This window comes from Heliangelus exortis, chromosome 15 (assembly GCF_036169615.1).
Source record: "Heliangelus exortis chromosome 15, bHelExo1.hap1, whole genome shotgun sequence".
NCBI classification, from domain to species: Eukaryota; Metazoa; Chordata; class Aves; order Apodiformes; family Trochilidae; genus Heliangelus; species Heliangelus exortis.
In genome coordinates, this window is record NC_092436.1 from 9967267 (window position 1) to 9978407 (window position 11141).

Here is an 11141-nt window from a genome sequence, read left to right on the forward strand (position 1 = left end):
TACTTGGCTGAGGAACAGGAAAACCTTATGCATTTGGCCAGGGTTTGCTTGCTTGCTTTGTGTATTCCTCTCCTTGCTCTTGGACATCAGATGCCACTGTCAGGGAGAGGATACTGGTCTCAATGCAAAGGTAGTGTCAGCTCCTCCTCTCCTGTGAGCCATCCCTGTCCATGCAGTACCACAACTGCACTGGTGTGTTTTCCTACCTGGAAACCTTTCCTGTCAGGCCAAGATTTGGACCTATAACCAACAGAGGTTTGGGTGCTGGAGGTGCCAGCAGCCCACTGAGTCCTTGTGTGCCTGCAACACTGCTGCTGGCTGTGCTAATACCACAGGGGGGGAACATCATGCCCTACTGATGGTCTGAAACCCAAAATAAGGCAATCTGCTACAGCCCAATGTGCTGAGCTTCCTCCCTCTGATCTGGGCAGGCAGCTGCAGTGTGAAAATGACTCAAAATTAACCTCGAAAAGAAGACAGTGTCTCTGGGGAAGGAAACAAAAAAGAGCATTTACACTTTTGGTTACGGAACTGCTTCTACCAGCTGAGGGATGTCTGTGACAGTGAGGAGATGAGAAAAAAGATTTGAGAAGGCTTCCAGAGACACCTGACTTGGAGATGAAACATTAAGGAGAGTAATTGTTATACATAAAATGTCTGTTGCTGCTGGACCCCAGGCTGTGAATTGGACTGACAATCCTTTTGATCTTAGATATACATATGCTGCCTGATTCATGCTGAGACATCCCTCTGACCTTTTGAATACTCAGCTTTTTGGGGAGAACCAAACAGCAGTTTTCTTTCTACAGGCTGAGCAGAAAAGCAGTTAGTGTAGCAGTCCTCATTTTATCCAGCATGATGTGTCAATATCTGCCTCATGGATGCAGTCAATAGCTGAGTAATTTAACCTGACAGGAGTGTGACTACCACAGAAAGATGCTCTCCCACAAACAGTAGGCAAAGGAGCAGGACCAGGCCTGATGGGACAAGGGACAGCTCTTGTTCCAGGTCTTCATCAAAGGTGACACTATAAAGTGAGTGTGGGGACAACAACTCAAAGCAGGGGACCATCCCCAGCCAAGGCAAAGGTGTCAGCATCAGCCCAGCCCCTGTGCCTCCTGTGGATGCAGAGCAGAGACAGAGCTGGGGCAGCCTGGCTGCCATCTCCAGCCCTCCTCAGGCAGGGAGGTGGCTGAGAAGCCCACAGCACCTCAAGAGAGTGGGGTCTTATCTTCACTTGCAGCCCTGCTTTGCAGCCCCTCTGCAGACAGGGCTCTTGTGGCACTGCCACATTGTCCCCTGCAGAGCATTTGCAGCACGGAGCATCCCCTGATGTCTCTAGGGGGGAAGCAGGGAGCTGGCAGACTTTCCTCTTCTCTTGGCATGTGACAAAGGTTTGTTTGTCATGGGAGCTCCTAACAAGCTCCATTAAAGTTCCCCCGGGAGACACTGAGACCAAAGTCTTTGGGAGATAAATAGAGCTTCTGCCAGGCTGAAGGGATTTATTTTTGCAGCAGCAATTTATCCAGGAGAGCTTCCCCCAGTTTATTCCCTGTCTTGTCTTCTGGAACAGAAAAACTCCAATGTGGGTACTTCTGCAGAGGCTCTGAAGGTTGGAAGAGTGCCCCTTCCAGTGGGCAAAAGCATGGATGTGCCTGGGTTTTGGAGTGGTGTGTATTGATAAGCTGCATCCAAACTGGATCTCATCTCTGATTTATACAGGTGTAAATTCTCATTATTCCAACCCCTGCAGCCAGACCCTCCAGGGTTACCAAATCTCTGCTTGTTCCTGGAAATCTCCCATCTCAGACTCCACTGCCACCTCATGTAACCTTGTCCCAGCTTCCAGGGACCATTCTCAGGGTGGTATTAGAGGGGAGAAAAAGGAGCCTGACTCACCAGGTCCTGCAGTTGTGGCTGAGTGATCCTCCAGACTCAGTAACAGGGAATGAAGGTTCATGCTAGAGCTGTTTTTATATCCCTTTTTCAGGGTTAATCTCCCCAGGGCAGTGCCTGTAGGAGGAGAGAGCTCTGCAGAGAGAGCTGAGAGGTGTCTGAATTCCCTTCTCAAGCACAGGGATAAAATTCAGTGGCAGATATATTTCTGTCTTTTAGTGATTAGTAGTCTTCAGCAACACAAAATGCATCTGCTGATGCAACAGAATTTATAAGCAAGAGGATCATTTTCTACATTAGGAACTAAAGCACAGATCTTTCAACCCTCCTGGTAACTAAATTACATCAATGTAAGTTGCTTTTCCCCTCATGACAGGGGCTCCTCAAAGGCTTTTCCACAGCAGCTGGGATAGGGACAGACATCTTTAAGCCAAAATCTCAGGTGGGACTCATTCCTGAAGCCACACCAGCAACAAAGATACCCTAAGAACTAGATTGGGATGTTTAACCCAAAAGAAGTGTCAGAGCACAGGGAGCACATCATCAGGATCATTGGGAATGTGCAGCAGAGACAGACGTGAGCAGCTCTGACAAAGGACAGAGAAGAAAAAACTTCCTCAGCTATGAACTTGAAGCCTAGGTCATCAAGAAGCTCCCCAGCCAAGCCAGGATTCATACCTGGGCAGCTGCCACTTATGTGCAGCTGAGTCTTTAAATTTTCCACAGCTGACTTCTATCTCCATCTCTAAGGGTTGTGGGTTTGCTCAGGAGGATGTAGCAGCTGGTGCTCTGTTTGCCGAAGTAGCTCTGCTGGTGGGTAAAAGAGAAATGCAATGAGGGAGCTCTTAAATTCAGCTTGGAGGCAGGAGTTTGAGGGAAGGAGATGGAAAGAAAAGAAAGTGGGGAAAAAAAAAAGAAGGAAGTAAATACTGGTATAGGGAAAAGGAAGGATTTGTTGGCCTCTTGTGTGTCTGGAGGAGGGGATGTTATGGGAATGTGCCTACTGCTGGTGTTTGTGGTTGTTCTGGCGTTCCTCAGTCCTTCAGGGGTGAGTTTGGAGACTGGAGGATCAGTAGGGTGGGAGAAAAAGGGAGGATTTTGAAAGCTTGAGGTCTGCATTTGGGTCCAAACCCTACAGGTAAAAATAGCTCAGATGCCAAAAATAAACCTACAGGGCCCATTCTGGAGCGGTGTGTGACAAGGTGGCTCAGAAAGCCCCTTTCTCACCCAGGCTTTCCACTAAAACACAACTTGCCATGTGTCCTGCCCCACCAGACCTCATTTGACTCCCTGTGAGCTCAGTGCATAGGGGAGGGGGGCACCAGGCAGGAGGCCTCTTTCCTGAAATAGCCCTGACAGGTGCCCTTAATGTCCTGGCTCCAGTGTGACACTGCTGAGCGAGGGCCATTAGAGATCCTGAAATGGATTTAATCTCCTTGAGCCTAACCAGATGTAACCCTGGACCTCCAGGTCACTTTTATTTGTCCATCTTCTATCAGGCACGGAGGCTGGAGAGCAGAACCATGCCCATGCCCACGTGTACACAGCAATCCTCATGCACACAGTGTTGGGCAGGCATGGAGCATGTCCCCAGGGCAGGCACAGTGCCAGCCCCTCTGGAAACCCTGGCTCTGCTGCTCCCTGCCATGGACACATCTTGCTGAGTTGCAATCTGTCTTCTCTCTGCTGCTTCTCAAAGGATTTCTGCTTTGCCAGGTTAGGAACTTTTTTACTTAATCTTCGTTTTCACATCTTCTTTTTAAACTAACTGGTAGCAAATGGGTTTCAGTGTGGTGTTCTCTCCTTGTTTTTGCTTTCTTAAGTTGTGTGGTCACATGCTTAAAGATGGAGACAAATGCAATGTCAGCTCTCAGTAAAACCCAATGGCCCAATTTCCCTATAGCTATTGCCACAGATGTGTGCAGCAATTGTATCCTGCTGGTCCTCTATAGAAACATGTTCCTCCTTCAGATTAAAGTCTGGGCATTTCCCATGGATTCTCAGACTCCTGATAAACTGTTAGAAGGCAAAATTGCCCAGTGCATTGCACTGGGGCTTTAGGGATTTTTTCCTAGCGCTGCCAGGAGGCTCCTGGGAACATCAACTGAATCACTTCATCCTGTATTTTGTCTTCTGACTCCTCTTTAAAGGCATGTAGGACAAGCTCCAGGACAAACACCAGGACACAACCTGCTTTTCTCCAGTTGTTTACCTCCCTGTTCAAGGGAGCCTTATAGCCAGGTACTCTGCATCCATCTGCCTGCTCTGCCACCTCTCCTGTCCCCCATCCTCTAGCCTCTGGTTTCTGGGCTCATCCTGCAAGAGCTGCTCTGCTGGTGGTGGCTGAGAGGCAGAAGGTTCTGGAGGTGATGGTGGGGCATGCAATACCCCAGTTGTCTTATTAAGCAGGAGAATGTGAATCCTTCAGAGATGGAAGCTTTTATGAAAAGGCATGAGGGTAATTTTTCATTTCCAAAATGACACAGTGTTCCACTCAGTAAAAAAACCAAACAGCAACATCACTGAAAACAACCACCCAACCTCTAAGCAGCAAATCCAATCAAGTTTTCTGTTAAATGCAGGCTTTGGAGAACATTGTATTTAACCATTAGCAGTGCTGAATCGATGTGAATAATCTGAAGGGACTGCAAGCAGCAGGGGCAGTTTATGTTCACAAAGAGATGGATATTGATGCAGCCCAGGTGCTGCAAAGCCCACTCCTTCCATGGGCCATGTGTGGAGGTGGTGACATGACAGAGAACACGGGCCACTGGGGAAGGGTGCAGTCTGCCAGCTCACTGCAAGGACAGAAACTACAATGAAAAGGCCTAGGAAGCTGTGCTCTGCTGAATGGAGACCTGGGCAGTGCTGTTGTATAGCAGAGCCCAACACACAGGCTGTTTTCCATTCTTCTTCCCATTGCTATTCCAGCTGATAACAGCATTCCAGCATTCTCACAGCCATGCAGCACCAGCCGATGCTCTCCTTGTCCCTCTGCAGTCTCACCTCACCACATCAGGCTCTTCCCTCCTCTGGATTTGCTGCCCACCCCATGCTGGCAAGGAGGTAACTCCTCATTTGCCAAACTCCAGGCTTGGACCTGCTGACCTGGTGGGACTGTGCAGGGAACAGATGGCAAGTTTACTCACACAATTTAAATTGCATTTTTTGGTTTAGAAGATCCTAATCTAATCCTCCATCCCTGTCTTTTCAAGGACAAAAGGGAAGTCCCAGGGTATTGGGATGATGTAATCTGCCTTGAGTCATTTGATTGAGAGGGGTGGTGGGTGAGTTTGGTGTGTGCATCATGGAACTCCAAATTGCAGCCCCTGCTTAACAGGCAGCTGCTTAAGATTTTGTTTAATTTAGTTTGCTGTCCTTTAGTTTAGTTTTTTTGTCCTTTTTCTTGGTCATTTGACAGTGGTTATTCATTAGTCTGTGAGAGACCTGTTGCCTTTGGCTCTGGGGTGCCAGTAATTTTTTAATGAATTATCATGAATTTCCCCCAGATGGAAATGGACAAGAGAGCCAGAGAAGAGGGTATGATTTCCAGTTGCTGGGAGCTCTTTACTCTGGTGATTAAAGAGGTGAGGATGCTCTTTTAACAACAGGCTTTGTCAGGATTCAGACAATTAATTTCAAAGAAAAATGAGCCATTTTGTTACAGTAGCTACTTGAGCTTCCTTCTCTTTTCATCTTCAGCTTCACCACACTTTATGGCTTCAGTGCCTAATCTGAAGGTGTTAATGGGGGGAGCAGAAGAGCCTCCGATTCCCACGTGGGCTTGCTGGGGAATGGATGTTATTACTGCCCTGCCACCTCCCCCTTCCCACAGAGCAGTGTTTGGGACATTTTTTGGAAATGCCTGTGAGCAGACAAAGAGATGTCTCAATGGACAGGAGGTGTGGGTGGCCACCAAGCTCAAGAGCTCAGCCCTGAGCCCTGGCTGCAACCACCCACACCATGACCCTGCCAGCAGGGATCATTCCAATCTTTCCTTGGGCTGAAGAAGCATCCATGGGGAGGTGGTTGCACTGTTCCACCGTGGGATAACCAAAGGGGAGATAAAATCCACTGAAAATATGTCAGGGGCTGCTCTCTGCCCAACCTGCCCAACCTGCACACCCTGCACCTCTCAGAGGTGGGGATCAGCAGCTGTGGCTGCACCAGGTGACACGTTCTGATGGGAGCAGTTCAGAGCTGCTGATGACTTCCAAGAGTTTTCTACCCCAGTCCCCACATCTCATCCTTCTGTACTGCAGGGCATGGCTATGCTGTTACCCTGCTGCCTGGCAGCACACAGGGACTGGAGCCAACTGTTTTCTGTCCCCACCTGTCTGTGTGATTTCTTTGATTTCCTTTCTCTGCATAGTTCCTTCACCTCAGCATTTCAGACTCAGGAAAAAAAAAAAAGCCAGGCCATAAAACAGATTGCCTGATTAAAAGAGTAAAATAAATAAATATATTTTACTCAACATCATTAACTTAGTGCAGAGCTTGGGCAATTTCATTCTCCCACGCAGACATCTCCCAGCCAGCCACTGTCAGTGCTGAGAGTGAAGGTGGATTTGTTACAAAACCACCTCAGAAAACATGCTGAAAACACTTCTTATACTGGTTTTACAATTCCTTATTCATATTATTCCAAATGCCTCACTTCCCCAACTAACCAACATGTAACAATACAAGAAGTCAAGTTTGAGTTCAGCACTTCCCAGTGCTAAATCACTTCCCAGTCTTTCTGCTTATGAAAAAAAGGTATCAGAAATGAAAAAAAAAACCTTTGTACAGACCATTAACCTAGAAATGATTGGTGACTAGTAACTAGTGGTCTAATCATATGCCTTCTGTGAAAATAGAATATTTTGATGCCTTTTCTCCAATCTGAAGTAGTTAAAAGCAGTATTGATCTCGAAGGACAAAAAAATAACTAAAGTCTAAATGGCAATTGGCAGCTATTTGTAGTAAAACTTTTCTAGCTCTCTCATTTTGCAATCTGCAATCATACAAATAAGCTTCATTAACTGGGGAAAAAAGAAATAAAATATGAGGCTTCAAAGAGAACGTTAATAGAGTAATCAAAGCATTTGCCTCTATATTGGTTTCTGGGTTAATAAAAAAAAGAAACGTCAAAAAGTGAACATTTATAAAACCTGCATTTTGCTGATTGTTAAGGGAGGTGTTAAAAGCTCACTTCACAGACACAAAAGGAGGTCTCTCAACTTAGCACACTAAAAAACAGCTTATAGAGGTGGATCCCTTTGCCTGTAGTTACATATTCTGCAACTTTTCCTTTCCTCAGCTTACAGTACTGCAGGGATGCAGAGTAGTCCCATGTACCAAGGCATTTCCCCATGTCCCTGATAGCTTCACAACTTTTAGCAAGGTTTTTTTTAGCCCTTAGTGCTCTGGGTGGGATGCTGCCCTGCTTTTCCTGCAGGCACTGCTCATGCAGGGTGCGTGTTGCATCCTATATAGCAAAGTCTCTAGCAATGTTCTCAGCAAAACCTGATCTCTCCTTGAAAGATCCTTTTCATGGGCAGTCTACACAATAATTGCATGAGATTAACAATATCTTTGGTGCTAAAAGCCTCCAGAATGGTTGTTTACCTCCTCTTGGTCTTTCCCAGTAAGGTGGTGGTGGTTGCATGCCAGGGTGGTCAGCCCTGAGTACCTCCAGCTTTGCAACAGCTGGTCCATGTTGTCCAGGGTTCCCTGGTTCCTGCAGTTCTGGCCCAGAATTCAGGTGGAGATCTGTCCAACACATGGTGCTCTGTTCCATTCCCTTCCTCTGCCAGGAGGCTGGGCAGGTGCTGTGGGCATGGCCCTTGGCAGATCCTCCCTCCTGGCTGGGAATTCCATGTCTCTTCCCCATGTTTATCAGTGTTTCACATGGTGGAAAGTTTTTTTAGCCGATACTGTTAGTGAGACCTCTGTTGTGAATCACCCACTACCTAGAGCTGAGATGCCAGCTATCAAATTAATCTAATTAGTAATTACTGCAGGCTTTCCAGAGCACAGAATGGCCTCAGAGCTGTCTGCCTAAGCCTCAACCTGCAGCCCATCTCCCCCTGAGAAATGTGGGTAGGGTGAGAAGGATGAACTCTCCATAATGTGGCCTTGGAATTGGGCAGGATAACACAGAGGGAAAGTTGCTTGCAAAAAAGGAAATTATAATCAACCGTGCTTGTCCTCTTGTGCCACATTACAGAGGCACCTGGGGTGTCAACACAAGGGGTGAGGTTAGCAAGAAATCAGGCAGGAGAAGGGGATGGGGAGAAGAGGGACACACGTGGTAGGGAGAGGGAGGAGAGGGCCTGGGTGACCTCCCAGTGATGTGGAACCAAGCTCACCCCCAGTTCTGGCTTTGTTTCCCAAGGTCCCTGATCACCCACCCAGTCTGGCTCTCTCCAGTGTGTTGCAGACCCCGAGAGGTGCCAGGGCTGGGAAACACCAGGGCCAGCTTGGGCAGTGTTGGGGGATGCCAGCAGTGCCCAAAAACCTCTTGTCTGCAGACAGCAGGCAGTGAATAAGCAGGATGTTGCATTCAGTAGGTCCTGCCTGAAGATCAAAGTGCTGGTCAGCGTGCATTGCAATCTGCACCTTATTTAAAAGCTGTCAGCTGGCTGCTGGTCTTTCCTGCTGCCCTCCCCTTGTTAGACTTGTTGGTTAAATAAATGTCTATTTTTGTGCTGAGTTTCTGCTCGCTCACCGTGTACTCACAGGAAAATGAAGAGCTGTGTTTATACCAAATGGGTTTATTGAAGTATCAGAAAGCACAAATCAATTTACAAATGGCATGATATGGTACCCCAGGAATCAAAACTGACAGAGCTTTGCTGTTAAATTAATAGCAAGCCAAGATTAAAGGCAATGCAGACCATAAAATTAATCAGGCACAATATACTCCCTAAAATTTAGAGCTTACAGGCACACTTCTTGATTTCAGAACTAAATAAGCAGCAGAAAATTTTTAAAAATCAATGTTGCAGGCCACGTGTTAAAACAAATTTCAGAAAGTAGTGATGCATTCTGCAGTGGAGGATTTACTCCTGCTTTCCTGTTTTCCCACAGACCTGGGGCAGGACATACCCCCTGCCCATGGGGTGGGCTGCAGAAGGAGAGCACTGGTAGAACTTGCACAGCGAGGTGTTTCAGTTTCAAATTTATTTGAGCAGAGGCACATCCAGTGCTGCCTTGCCCTGCCTGTTTAGCAGAACCTGAGGACCTTCTCATGTCCTTCTCTGGTTCTGGTGGAGCCAAGAGTTGGAGCTTCCCTGGCTGGTTGTGGTTGTGGTACAGAGCTGAGTGTGCATCACTGTAGAGCTGGGGAAAAGCCATTTGTTCAGTCAACAAACTAAAGGAAGAGATCAGGCTGGCACGGAGGGTTCATAGCAAAAGTCATCACCCACTGCATGACTAACAGGCATCTCAGCTTCCCCAGGAGAGTGTAACCCTGCTCAAGTGCTGTAACCCTGCTCAAGTGCTGTAAAAATTAGGCAATGCTGGAAATCACCCTCCAAAGCTGGAGGATAGCCCTGGGCAGGCAGAGCCCACCAGCACTCTCTGGAGATGCTGCCTTCACCCTGCTCTGTGGTGAGGAGGGTCCCTGCCATGGCACACTGCCCATGGTCACCCATAGACAGTGCAGCAGTGAGGTGCTGTGCTAAACATATTTTTCCACCAATGGAGCTGTCCTGGCATAGCACAAACATTTGCCTGTTCATCCTGAATGACAAGAACAAGATGCCCAAAGCGTGGCTTTTGCAAAGGGCAGCACCTTGGGCTTTGCTTCCTAAGCTCATTTGACATTTTTCATGCGTTTGGTAGGGCCTCTGACTCCTGCCACTTGCTCTTCTGTCCTCTAATTAACTAACAAGACATATGATGGAGCAGTGACATGCACAAGAGGTGACAGGGCCACTGAGTACTTCAGTGTGGCATTCCCCTTGGGCACCCTGTGAAGCAGCAGGCGTGGGGCAAGCTGGCTGAGATAAGGTGCTAATATAGATTGCAGTGTGAGTGCTGGCAGAGAGCTATCACGAATGTTTGTATCTTGAGGATGTGGGCTAAAACTCTCCTGGAAAGTTCCAGGCTTCAAGGTAGTAAAGCTGGGTACATAAATTAAGTTATAGATCTCTAATGTTAATCTCTTCAGTTTTCATTACATTTTGTTTATGAAACTAAATACACTGATGCATAATAATAATTAAAAATTGGCTGATGAGTAGGAAATCAATCCCTGTCTCCTGGGCAGTCACTGAATATTAGTAATTTTTTGAAATCCATTTATTTTTATAAACATTCAATGATTGTCATACTAAAACTGAATTAACAAATTCAGCTGATGTGTGTGTGTCTGTCTGTAAAGCAGCTCTGGCCAGTGGTGATGCTTTCTACAGGCTCCAGTTTGCCCTTCTCTCTGGAAGAAGTCCAGGGCAACCCCTCACAGCCCTGCTTTGGAGCAGGGGGCTCCTCGCCATGGAAACCTCTCCCTGCCTGGCCACATTTTGCCTTCCCACCTGCCAGCCCCAGTTCATGTTTTTTTCAAGCAGACCCTGACTTCTCCAGACTGTCCCTCCCAAACTTCCCCTCTGGGCCAGGCTGCTTGGTGCAGTGCCCCAGGTATCACTTCTGCTGCTCCCACAGCCCCCAGTGAGCCCAATGAGAGAGAGGCAGCTCCAGGTGGGGATGACTGAAACAGAGACCCCAGCACTGTGCTGGGCTCTGGGAAATCTCCTTCTGCAGCCTCGAGCTTCCCAGATTGGGTTTTAAATCTATTTCATTATTTCCTTGGCAGTCTCAGGCCTCTGAGAGCTGATGAACGGGTGAGGATGGGAAGTACAGCCATGGCCAGGCTTGTTCACAGGTCACCAAGCAGTGATTACAAGTTTGTGGTCACAAAGCCAAGAGACCCAGGCTGGCTCCCAGTGCTGGGCTCCCACAAAGCCACAGGGGCACTCTCAGATGCACTGACTGTAGCTTGTGTTGTTCCTTGGCTGTCCGAATGTCTCTGTGGCTGATGCTTCCCCTGTGCCAGCACTGAAAATGTGAAGTGGCTTCAGCCATTTCTGTAAGCATGAAGCAGACATTGGCACCCAGATTTCCCTCTCTCCTCTCTCCCTGGGGCTTTCTGATCTTTCTAGGGAAATGGTTCCCCTCGTTGTACCTTGTCTTAATGACATTGTGAAAGGTTCAGGACAGTTTTGCAGTTTATGTATCATCTTGCCTAGCTCAAGCCAGAA